Raw genomic sequence first — 12518 nt, forward strand, 5'->3', positions numbered from 1 at the left:
AAACACACACTCACACACATATACACACGCACACACGTACACACACTCATATACATAAACACACACTCTCACACACATACACACATGCACACACACATACACACACTCATACACATAAACACACTCGCACACATACACACATACACACACATAAACACATACACACATGTACTCATACACACACGTACACACATACATACACTCACACACTAAACACACACTCACACACATATACACATAAACACATACACACATGTACTCACACACACTCACACACTTACACACACACTAAACATACTCTCACACACATACACACATAAACACATACACACATGCACACACACATACACACACTCATACACATAAACACACTCTCACACACATACACACATAAACACATACATGCATGTACTCACACACACATAAACACACTTACACACATACACACACTCACACACTAAACACACACTCTCACACACATACACAAATACACACATGCACACACATACACACTCACACACATAAACACATACACACATGTACTCACACACATTTACACACATAAACACACTCACACACATGCACTCACACACACAAACACACACTCACACACTCGCACACACATACACACACTCACGGGGGTCTTTGAAAAACTCATGTAAAATGCACACTATCTTGGACACATTTATTTTATTTAAAGATTTATTTTATTTGAAAAGAGAGAGAGAGAGATAGAGAGATAGAGAGATCTGCATCCACTGGTTCACTCCCCCAAATGGCTGCAACAGATGCAACTGGGCCAGGTTGAATCCAGAAGTCAGGAAAACTCCATCCGGGTCTCCCATGCGGGTGCAGGGGCCCCAGCACCTGGCCCATCTTCCACTGCTTTCCCAGGTGCATTAGCAGGAAGCTGGATAAGAAGTGGAGCAGCAAGGACTCGAATCAGTGCCCATATGGGATGCCAGCATTGCAGATGGCAGATTAACCCGCTATAACACACTATTACTTATTGATAGGAAGAGAGACAGAAAGAGTGAGTTTGAGAGAGAAATCTCCCATCTTTCCATCTCTCCAAATACCAGAGGCTGCCAGAGCTGGGCCAGGCTGTAGCCAGCCAGAAACCCAATCCAGGTCTCCCCTGTGGGTGGCAGACACTGGAGGACTTGAGCCATCACTGCACAGTGTGCACTAGTGGGAGCGGAGCCTGGTCTCACACCCAGGCCCTCCAATACCAATATGAAACACAGGCCTTGCACACGGTGGCTGAACTTGCCGGACCTCAATGCCCCCCGCCCCATGAACGCTCTGCAGTTCCTTCATATATAAAATCCATCCCAAATCTCTTGCAGGCACAGTGCCTCTTTATCCCCGAGTGTGTCAGTGCCACGTCCTACAGATGAAGACATTGTCGCGTGTGACCGCGGTTCGAGGGTCAGAACCGGGAGATTAACATTGACGCAGTGCCACGGTCTCATCCACAGGCGTTATCCAGAGCTCCCGATTTGTCATCTCAATGCCTTCTTGGCAAAACAAATTTGAGGCTTGCACGATGCCTTCGGCTGTCACGGCCTTTGGACTTCCATGATCTGGAGCCGCTTTGTGTGTCTGCTATGTTGGCAGCATCCAGGCAGGTTGTCCTGGAAGGCATCCTTCACTCCGTCCGCGTCCGACATTTTCTCAGGATCCGAGTCGGGAGGTGCAATTCTGTAGGGATCCTGCATGGGCCAGTGTCCTGCCCAGTGCATCCTACAGGAGGCACATGGTGTCTGCTTGTTCCAGGGGTGACATTCATGATGTGGCTCTGTGGGTTTCCTCTTACTATTAAAAAGTCCGTGTTGTGGCTGCCTGCAACATCAGCATCCCATCTAACCCTCGGTTCGAGTCCTGGCTGCTCCACTTCCTATCCAGCTCCCTGCTGATGCACCTGGGAAAGCAGTAGAAGATGGTCCAAGTGCTTGGACCCCTGCCACCCACGTGGGACACCAGAGAGAGTTCCTGGCTGCTGGCTTCAGCCTGGCTCAGCCCTGGCTGTGGTGGCCATTTGGAGAGTGAATCGGCAAATGGAAGACCTCTCTCTGTGTCTCCCGTGCTCTCTGTAACTCTGCCTTTCAAATAAGTAAACAAATATTTTTTTTAACAGACAGAGTGGACAGGGAGAGAGAGAGAGAGACAGAGAGAAAGGTCTTCCTTTGCCGTTGGTTCACCCTCCAATGGCCGCCGCGGCCGGCGCACTGCGCTGATCCGATGGCAGGAGCCAGGTGCTTCTCCTGGTCTCCCATGGGGTGCAGGGCCCAAGCACTTGGGCCATCCTCCACTGCACTCCCTGGCCACAGCAGAGAGCTGGCCTGGAAGAGGGGCAACCGGGACAGAATCCGGTGCCCACACTGGGACTAGAACCCGGTGTGCCGGCGCCTCTAGGCGGAGTATTAGCCTGTTGAGCCACGGCACCGGCCTAACAAATCTTAAAAACAGAGTGCAGTGTGGAGATGCTTTGTGATGCTGTCTTTGACTCACTGATTTTGGGATCATTCAGTCATTCTTGCTGAGTCAGTGATGACATGGTGACATCTCTCAAACATCTTCTGACTCCTGTCTCCCTTCTACGTTAAGTAGTCGACTTTCTGCAGTGAAGAAGAGTTTCTTATTTTTTTACTTATGCCAGCCTAGGCGCATGAACTCTTATTCAACACCACTGATGCTTTATTTGGACGGTCTGGATGCTCCACTTGTCCTAGATTTGGCCATCGGGGGCCCCTTAGGTGGCACCTGTGCTCCTCGGCCGTGTCCCCACCCTCCTTTGGGCACCTGCTTATGGTCTGCACAAGCAGGACGCTTCAGGCTGTCCCTGCACTGCCGCCCCGTCCCTGTAAGCTGCCGTTTCTCCAGGCAGCCCTGGTTCCTGTCCATGGGGAGTGGTGTGTAGAAGCCATGGGCTGGCCTCCAAGTGTGCTCAGTGCCACAGAGGCAGCCCGCCACAGAGGCCCTTCCAGCACACCCCGCTGGTTCCTTCTGCTGCTTCTCGGTCCACTGAGAAACCATCCTCCCTGCCTTTGGGTGGTGTGGAGATGACCTGAACCTGCACCTGAAATCAAGTGCTCAGTGGGGGCCCCGCCTGCCTGGCTGAGGCTGTGCAAGTTTGTTGGGTGGGCAGGAATGAGACACAATGTATTAGAGTGGGAAGGGCTCCAGGGAAGAACAAGCAGCCACAGTGTTGCAATATTCTGCAGAGTAGACAAGGATGGCAACATTTGAACAGAGCCTTGGGGAGGCCAGGGTGGGAGAGGAGGGGGAGCAGGGGAGCCAAGCCTGAGATGGTGGGAAGCTGGCAGAGGGGCAGCCAATGCTAAGGTCCTGTGTCAGGAACATACCTGGTGTGAAAGAAGATGCAAACTACGAAGATTCCAGGGAATCCAAATTTCCAGGTAGAGGCATTTTTTTAAGGGGATATGATGATGGGGAGGCTTAGAATTGGAGACCCAGCCGGGAGGCTTCAGGGACCGCACAGCTGTCACAGATAAAGTGCTCACTCCATGAGCGGCCGTGCAAAGTACTCCCCGTGGGCAGTCTCGGTGCCTATAACGTCCTTAGGAGCAGGCACATCGGATTAGCCCGATTTTGCCGACGAGAAGTTTGAGGCTCAGGCTGGCAATTCACTTGGGCGGAAGGCAGCTCCTTGCCGGGGTAGGACCGCAAAGCCAGGCCTCCAGGAAGGCGCTGCTTTACCAGGTGGGCTGTAAGACCTCGGGCTACGTGCGACTTGGTTTCCCCATTCACCAAAAAAGCTGTACCCCCTACCCTGGACGGTGCTGGCTGCAGTCAAGTGGAACCAGAAGGTGAGGCGAGGTGTGCAGGGTGGGCTTCTCCCTTGGAGACACAGCGTGGGCTCCCCCCTCTTCCTGGCAGCCGCCCCTCCCCCCCTCCCTTCCTCCTTTTCACCCCATCTTCCCCAGGGGCAGCCAGCCAGCAAAAAGGGTCCCTGGGCAGCAATGATGAAGACGGATGTGTGATTGATTCGGCCCCCCTTCCCTCTGCCCTCCTGGTAGAAAATTAAAAGACCATTTGTTAAGGGGCGAAAGTCCTCAGGTGCATCCCGCGGCTGGACAATTTGTCTCTGTGAAAAGGACGCTATTATGAGAGGGGCTGGATGCAGGCGGAGGGCGGGCCGGGGGCGGCCGCGGAGGGGGAGGCCGAGACAATGGGGGGAAAATAACACACACATCGGAGCGTGCCAGCCGCGGGGCTCCGGCTGCAGAGGCGTGGGGGGCAGGGGCTGCCCGGGCTCATGTGCCGGGGCCTCGGGAGCCAATTCCTTTTCATGACCCTTGTCCAGGACCAGAAGGGTGTCACCCGGGAGCCCTGCCGCCCTCCATTAGGGAGCGTTGTAAATGACCCTCTTTACGGAGTTTCTCTTTATAGACCTCGGCACGGGGAGGGGGTCCCTGGCGGAGCCCCTTCCGCCCTCTTGGGGGTCATTAAGTGATTAGAAAGAAGGGGCCGTTCCTAGCGGTCATTCAGGGGAGGGGACGTTTGTCGCCAGCGAGATTATTTATTGTTCTTTAAAAGGTTGCATGAGGCTCCTCCTGCTGTCTCCCGCCTCCCTTTGTGTGCTCAGCTTTTTCTTCTGGGGCCCGCCTCCTCCCAGGACCCCTACCCTGCTCCTGTCCTCAGCCTCCCCACTCCTCTCTCATCCCCTTCTGATGCCCTCATGGGGGGCTCCAGGCTGAACCCACGTGAGGGTCCTGTACCCCCCGTACCTGCTCTGGCTCTGGGGTGTTTGTCAGCCACCAGCCTCCCCCACTACCTGCCCGGTTCCCTCCTTCCTCCCTCCCTCCCTCTCTCCTTTCTTCCTCTCTTCCCTCTCCTCTCCTCTCCTCCCCTCCCCTCCCCTCCCCTTCTTCTCTTTTACATTTACTGGGTTGTTTTCCACTGTATTTGACAGGTAGAGAGACAGAGAAAGATCTTCCATCTACTGGTTCACTCCCCAAACACCCACACTGGGGCTGGGCCAGGCTGAAGCCAGGAGCCTGGAACTCCATCTGGGTCTCCCACGTGGGTGCAGGGGCCCAAGAACTGGAGCCGCCACCTGCTGCCTCCCAGGGTGCCCAGTAACAGGATGCTGGAATCAGAAGTGGCGCTGGGGCTTGAACCAGCCGCTCTGACGTGGGGCGTGGGCGTCCCGAGTAGCTCTGTGGTTGCTGTGCCAGCTGCCTGCCTCGGTTCCCCAAGGACAGTGGCTGTGGCGTTCTCATTGCTACTCAGCCCCTGGCACACAGCGGGCACCCAGGGACAAGGCGTTTGCCAGCCCCTTGCAGGAGATCTCGTTGGCTTCCTCCAGGGATCATGAAACTTTATCCCCATGGTGTGGACGGGAAAATCGAGGCTCAGACACAGTGGGCCGCAACAGGCAGAACTGGGCCGGGCTGAATCCAAGAGCTTGGAGCTCCATCTGGGGCTCCCCTGAGGGTGGCAGGAAACCACTCACTTGCTACCTCCCCGGGTCTGCATTGGGGGGAAGCTGGAGTCAGGAATGTAACCCAGGAGTCGCAGGGTGGGACACGGGGGTCTCAGCTGCTGGGCTAAATGCCTGCGCCCCAGTGGGCCCGATTCTGCCTCCTCTCGCTCCCGCTTCCTCCTCCTCCTCCCAGGCTCCTTCCAGCCCCTGGCCCCTCCCTTGCTGGATGCTCTTTGCAGTCTCTCTGAGGAGCCCCAGGCGCCCAGCTTCTGCAGGGCCCCTGTATCCTTGAAGACCAGTCCCTGCGTCCCCACCCCCAGAACCAGATCGTCTGGGGTGGGGGAACCTGGGCAGCCACCCCACTTTTTAAAAGCTTCCAGGTGATTCTGAAGCCCTGTGGTGTGGGGGGGGTGCTGAGAAGCTGTAGCCTCCCCTCTGGCCACTTCCTGACCCCCGCGCTGGGTCAGGTCGCCTGGAGTCGCCACCCCTCCTCAGCCTCTCTGCAGCTGCACACACCCGTGACCTACGTGGGCCTCTGACATTTGTCTGCAAAAGGGCAGGGACCTGTCTGTTGGGTTCACAGCCCGGGCTGCTAAGCTCGACTCTGTGGAAAGAAAGCGAAAACCTTGAGAGAAATGAGTGGCACTGGACCAAGGCCTTGGAAGAGAATCCTAAGGACTCGCGTGCGTGTCCATATGGTTTCTCTCTGCGGGAGTGGGGTCAGAGGCCGGGCACAGTCAGGTCTTCGACAGCCTTCCTAGTGCACCTGCAGACGCCTGCTCCTCACCATCCCCACACCGCTCCTGGTCCCTGCCCTGCCTGCCCCAGAACCGTGCGTGCTCTAGGTGTCCAAGGGGTTTTCGCTGAATGAATAAAGAGTCGGTGGAGGGATCTCAGAGGCGTGGCACAGTTCAAAAACAGCATGTTAAGTATCATTCTGCCATTTCATATTTGAAAGGGAAAGGGAAAGCCCTAAGCGGCGACATGGAAAAATCGAAACCATTGTGGAGGGAGACAGACTGCTTGGGTTTGGAGCCCAGCTCTACCCCATGAGCTGTGTGTCCACAGGTGAGTTACTTGATCTCTGTGCTGGGGGCTTCTCATGAAGTGTGGGTTTCTGCCTCCTAGGGTGATGAGGGTTATATAACACTGTCGTCACTCTTACCTGTGATGCTAATGCTAGATGTATATGACAAATGATAGAAGAGTACATCAAAAAATTATGGAATAAAGAAATTAACAGAGCCAGCGCCATGGCTCACTAGGCTAATCCTCCACCTGCGGCGCCGGCACACCGGGTTCTAGTCCCGGTCGGGGCGCTGGATTCTGTCCCGGTTGCTCCTCTTCCAGTCCAGCTCTCTGCTGTGGCCCAGGAGAGCAGTGGAGGATGGCCCAGGTCCTTGGGCCCTGCACCCCATGGGAGACCAGGAGAAACACCTGGCTCCTGGCTTCAGATCAGCGCGATGTGCCAGCCACAGCAGCCATTTGTGGGGTGAACTAACGGAAGGAAGACCTTTCTTTCTGTCTCTCTCTCACTGTCTAACTCTGCCTGTCAAAAAAAAAATTAAAAAAGAATATAAAAAAAGAAATTAACAGAGTTCCCTTTGCTGCAAAAAATCCAATTTTTGCATTTTTTGTAAGAAGCCTATTCCCTGAGTTTTTTGGAGTACCTAAATGACCATACAATCATTAAAAAATTAATGTGTGGAAAGATCATGGAACGGGGCTGGCATTGCGGCACAGCTCCCCTTCCCATCCAGCTCCCTGCTAATGCATCTCGGAAAGCAGCGGAAGATGCCCCAAGTGCTTGGGTCCCTGCACCCACGCAGGAGACCTGAAGAAGCTCCTGGCTCCTGACTTCAGATTAGTGCAGCTCTGGCTGTCGGGGACATCTGAGGAGTGAACCAGTGGATGGAAGATAGATCTCTCTCTCTCTCTGCTTTTCAAATAAATAAATACATTTTTATAAATAAAGAGCATTTCTTGGCCAGCGCCGTGGCTCACTAGGCTAATCCTCCGCCTTGCAGCGCCGGCACACCAGGTTCTAGTCCCGGTTGGGGCGCTGGATTCTGTCCCGGTTACCCCTCTTCCAGGCCAGCTCTCTGCTATGGCCCGGGAGTGCAGTGGAGGATGGCCCAAGTCCTTGGGCCCTGCACCCCATGGGAGACCAGGAGAAGCACTTGGCTCCTGCCTTCGGATCAGTGCGATGCGCCGGCCACAGCGCACTGGCTGCGGCGGCCATTGGAGGGTGAACCAACGGCAAAAGGAAGACCTTTCTGTCTCTCTCTCTCACTGTCCACTCTGCCTGTCAAAAAAAAAGAGCATTTCTTAAAACAAACATGGGTATACTTTCCAAAAGAGAGAGAGAGAGGGAGAGGGGGAGGGGGAGAGAGAGAAGGGGTCGGGGGAGAAGGCTGGAAACAATGCTGGGAACACAGGAGGATTCAGTAGGTGTCTCTGTAACTTTCTCAATTTGTGATACAAATTAAGACTCAAAGGATCTGTTCTGCGCTCCTGGGGGGACCCCTGGTAGGACTCAGTGACCCTGAGCCGGGGACAGCGGGGTCGATCCTGGTTCCTCTGTGTGCAAGGCCCCTGAGTCAGCTCCAGGACCTGCGCCAGTGGGGGATCCCAAGGTTGCGAGGTAGAAATGAGCAGGAGTGTGAGACTCTCCCCGCCTCCCCGCCCCACACTCTCGAAGCCCATGTACCTCGTGCCAGGGTAGGCCCCTGGGCGGCCACAGGGCCCGTGTCATCCTGAGCAAGACAGCCAGGTGCCCAGTGAGGGCTCAGCCAGGAGCCCCAGGAGCAGGAGGTGGCACTGGGCTGGCTGGGAGCTGACGCCTGCAGGCTGTTCCGGGACCCTGGGCCAGCCAGGCTTGGCCAATGGGAGGCACGGTCAGGGGACCGAGGGTGCTCTGGGCCCCCGCGTCTCTGGTCCTGGCTGCAGCTCCGCCGGGGCTCCAGGGCCTTCTGGGAAGCCGCCGGCCAGCTGTGCTTCTGGTTTCTGCTTGGTTGGGCCAGGCCCTTCCTCTGCCCCGCGTGCCAGTGTGGAAGCTGCTTCCTGCTGCTGCCCCCTCCTTAGCCCCCCCACTCCCCAGCATACATCTTTGGCTCCCAGCTCCCTTGTCACTGGCAAAACCACCTAGCGGCATCCGTTCCCCTCTGTGGCTGCTGAAGTCCTCGCTGGACGCTTCCTGGGCTCCCTGGAAGCCATGGCGGTCCACACACCTGCTGGGGGCCTGGAGAGGCTTCACGGAGGAGTGTGGGTCCAAGCAGGGGCCCGTCAACCTTCGGCATCGGGATTTCCGGGTTGAGACCGGGTGTCTAGCCTGGGTTTCGCTCCTGGCTCTGGTTCCCGATTTCAGCTTCCTGCCAACGTGACCCTGGGAGGCAGGGGTGATGGCTCAAGCGAACGGGTTGCTGCCATCCACGGGGGAGGCCTGGAGTGAGTATGAGGCTCTGGCCCCAGTCCCAGCCCAGCTCTGGCTGCTGCAGGCATTTGGGGGACAGAACAGGTGGACAGGGAGCTCTCTCTGTCTATGCTTAGAATTAAAAAACAAAGTTCTGGGCTGGATCTTTCTTTTAAATTTAAAAACATTATTTATTTCCTTGAGAGGCGTGTGCACGCGCACACCCACCCTCCCACCCACATTTGGTCCACTTCTCAATGCCCGCAAGGACCCGGCTGCTTGAGCCACTGCCGGCCACCTCCCGGGGTTGGTGCTTGTGGAGCTAGAACTGGAGCCCAGGCGCTGTGATACGCCTCGCGTCCGTCTGAACCCGCTCCTGCACGGCTGGGCCAAACGCTGCCCCTGGCACCCGTCTTTTCTGAATTCTGCCCGCCTGTGAGGCTTCTTGGCCATGCCGCTCTGATCTGTCTTCCCCGTGGGCTGTCCTGTGCAGAGTCCTCCATGTCCACAGACGCCGACCTCAGCTGTGATGATGCGAGTGCCCGAGGTGCCCGGCGGGCCACACGGCTCCAGTTGAGGGCAACAACACGGCCACACCCAGGAATCAGCTGGGGGCTCTGACCCCAAGGCTGGCCCCGCCCTGGCCTGGACAGCCGGCCCAGGGTCTCCGGGGCAGGGCCTTGGGCGTGGAGGTGTTTTCCAGTTCCGCAGGTGACTTTTTTAAAAGGTGGAACTTTTTGTTAGCAGAGACAGAGAGAGTTTCCATCTGCTGCTTCACTCCCCAGATGGCTGCAACAGCCAGGGGCCAGGAGCTGGGAACTGCATGTGGGTCTCCCATGTGGGTGGCAGGGACCGGAGTTCTTGGGCCATCACCACAGCCTCCAGGGTGCATGCTAGCAGGAAGCTGGCTGAGAAGTGGAGGCAGGTGTTGAACCCAGGTGCTGCGATGTGGATTCGGTGTCCCAAGCTGCAGCTTCACTGCTGCACCACTGCACCTGCTGGTGCACCCCCCACACTTGCCAGCATACCCCCGCACCTGCCGGCACACCCCCTTGCGGTGATTCTGACACAGCAGGCTGCCCCAGTGAGGTACCACTTCCACCTGCATTATTTCCTGGTGCATAGACAAGGAAACCGATGCTGAGCCTCCCCCACGTGATAGAAGCCACACAAAGGCTTGGAGAGGCCTTTGTTAAACCAAACAACAAATCCAAGGGAAAAAATCCAGCCGCCCGCCGAGCAGGCACACACGGAAACGCACACCCAAACCAAACACCAATCGGCACGCTCAGCATTGTCAGCCGCTCTCCGCACCGATGCGGGGACCCCAAGGGGCGCGTCCCCTCCCCAGGCCTCAGCTCCATTTCCCCAACCCATTTCATGCTCAGGAACTGCATCTGTGTCCTGCCTGGTCCCCGGGGACCCTTGCAGCAGGCCCGTGGTCTGGGGGCGTTGCCAACCGCACATCTGCGGCGCTAATGGGACTGGGACAAGGATCCCCCACCTCCTCGGGTCCCGTCGCCAGGCAGATACCTCCGGGCGAGGACCCCCACTCGCTCGGCCCTTCCTCGCGGGGAGGGGGTTGCATCAGGGCTGGAAGTGTCCTCGCCTGGGTCGAGACGCCGGCGTCATGGTTCTCAGGATGCAGAAACTCTGAATCATCCCAGGAAGGCGGTTTCGTGCCTTCCCGTGGTTCCTCACTGCCCGGCGTCTTCCTCGGTTATCAGACCAAGAACCAGCCTACTCCAGCTCCAGGGCCAGCCACTTGATTTTTGCAAAGAAAGTTTTATTGGCACCTGGGTAGGTCCATTTGTGTATATCTTGTTGTAAACAAATGGCTGCTTTTGAACTATTGAGGCTGGAAAGTTGTGACAGAGACTGTGTGGCCTGCAAAGCTTCGAAGCCGAAGATATATATTTTTTTTTTTTTGTGACAGGCAGAGTGGACAGTGAGAGAGAGAGACAGAGAGAAAGGTCTTCCTTTTGCTGTTGGTTCACCCTCCAATGGCCGCTGCGGCCAGTGCACTGTGGCCGGCGCATCGCGCTGATCCGAAGCCAGGAGCCAGGTGCTTCTCCTGGTCTCCCATGGGGTGCAGGGCCCAAGCACTTGGGCCATCCTCCACTGCACTCCCGGGCCACAGCAGAGAGCTGGCCTGGAAGAGGGGCAACAGAATCCAGCACCCCGACCGGGACTAGAACCTGGTGTGCCGGCGCCGCAAGGCGGAGGATTAGCCTAGTGAGCCGCGGTGCCGGCCTGAAGATATTTCTTTATTGGGGCTGGTGTTGTAGCGCCATGGGTTCGCCGGCCGCTTGTGATGCCAGGATCCTATGTCGGAGCACTGGTTCGAATCCCGGCTGCTCTGCTGCTGATCCCGCTTCCTGCTAATGCACCTGGGAAAGCAGCGGAAGGTGGGCCAGTCTGAGTACAGTACACAGCCCCTGCCACCTGTGGAAGACCTGGATGGCCTTCCTGGCTCCTGGCTCCTGGCTCCTGGCTCCTGGCTCCTGGCTCCTGGCTCCTGGCTTTGGCTTGGCCCAGCCTCAGCCCTTGAAGCCATTTGAGGAGTGAACCAGTGAATGGAAGAGGCTCTCTCTCTCTCTCTCTCTCTGTTGCTTCTTCTTTCTCTGTCACTCTACCTTTCAAATAAATAAATAAACATTTAAAAATTATTTATTTTTATTTACTTGGAAGACAGAGAAAGAGATCCTCCATCCACTGGCCCACTCCCCAGGTGGCCACACAGCCAGGACTGGGCCAGGCCAAAGCCAGGAGCCGGGAACTCCATCCGGGTCTCCCACCTGGTGGCAGGGACCAAAGCACTTGAGCCATCATCTGCTGTGTTAGCAGGAAGCTGCAAGCAGAGGCAGAGCGGGGACTTGAACCCACGTCCTTCGGACAGCCTGCCATGTTCACCGGCTGTTCTTTCACAGAGAACTTCCGGGGCCCCTGTTTCAGGCCGACTTCCTGCCTGCAGCCTCTGGGTGCTGGTCCCTGCACCCCCTCCCTGGGAAGCCTCGGAGCACCTGTAAGTCAGGAGCGTGGGTTGCCGCTGGCTGTCTCCACCCCCACTGCCGCCTCCTCCCACCCGCTCCAATGTGTCCGCCTCTGCATGGTGCCCCCGGGTTCCTCCTTTGGCTCCCAACATCCTTCCCTACTGCACAGCCCGAGGGAGCTTTACAAATTAGCAGTCAGCCCAGCGGCCCCAGCTCAGACTCTGCACCCAAGCCTGTGCACGGTGCTCTGTGGACTGTCTGCTGCCTCCTTGCCCTGCCCTCCTGCCGCCCCCTCCCTCTCACCTTGAGCCAGCACTTCTGGCCCGTGGGCTGCAATGGGACCACGAGCTCACTTCCACCCCAGGGCTTTTGCACCTGCTGTTCCCACACCTGTGTGACGTGCACCTCACTGCCTCCAGGTCTCTGTTTTAATGCTGCCTCCCTCCTTACACCATCCCTGGTCACCTTCAAGTACATGTCACTTAGTTATTTGTGGACTTTAAAAAACATGCTTATTCACTTGTTATTTTCATCACTTGAAAGGCAGGGTGACGGGGGACTGGGGTGGGGTGGGAGAGTTTCTGTCCGCTGGTTCATTTCCCAAGTGCTCACAGAAGCTGGGGCTGAGCCAGGACCCCAGAACTCCACCCTGGCCTCCTGT

This window comes from Oryctolagus cuniculus, chromosome 21, assembly GCF_964237555.1.
Source record: "Oryctolagus cuniculus chromosome 21, mOryCun1.1, whole genome shotgun sequence".
In the NCBI taxonomy this organism is placed as follows: Eukaryota; Metazoa; Chordata; class Mammalia; order Lagomorpha; family Leporidae; genus Oryctolagus; species Oryctolagus cuniculus.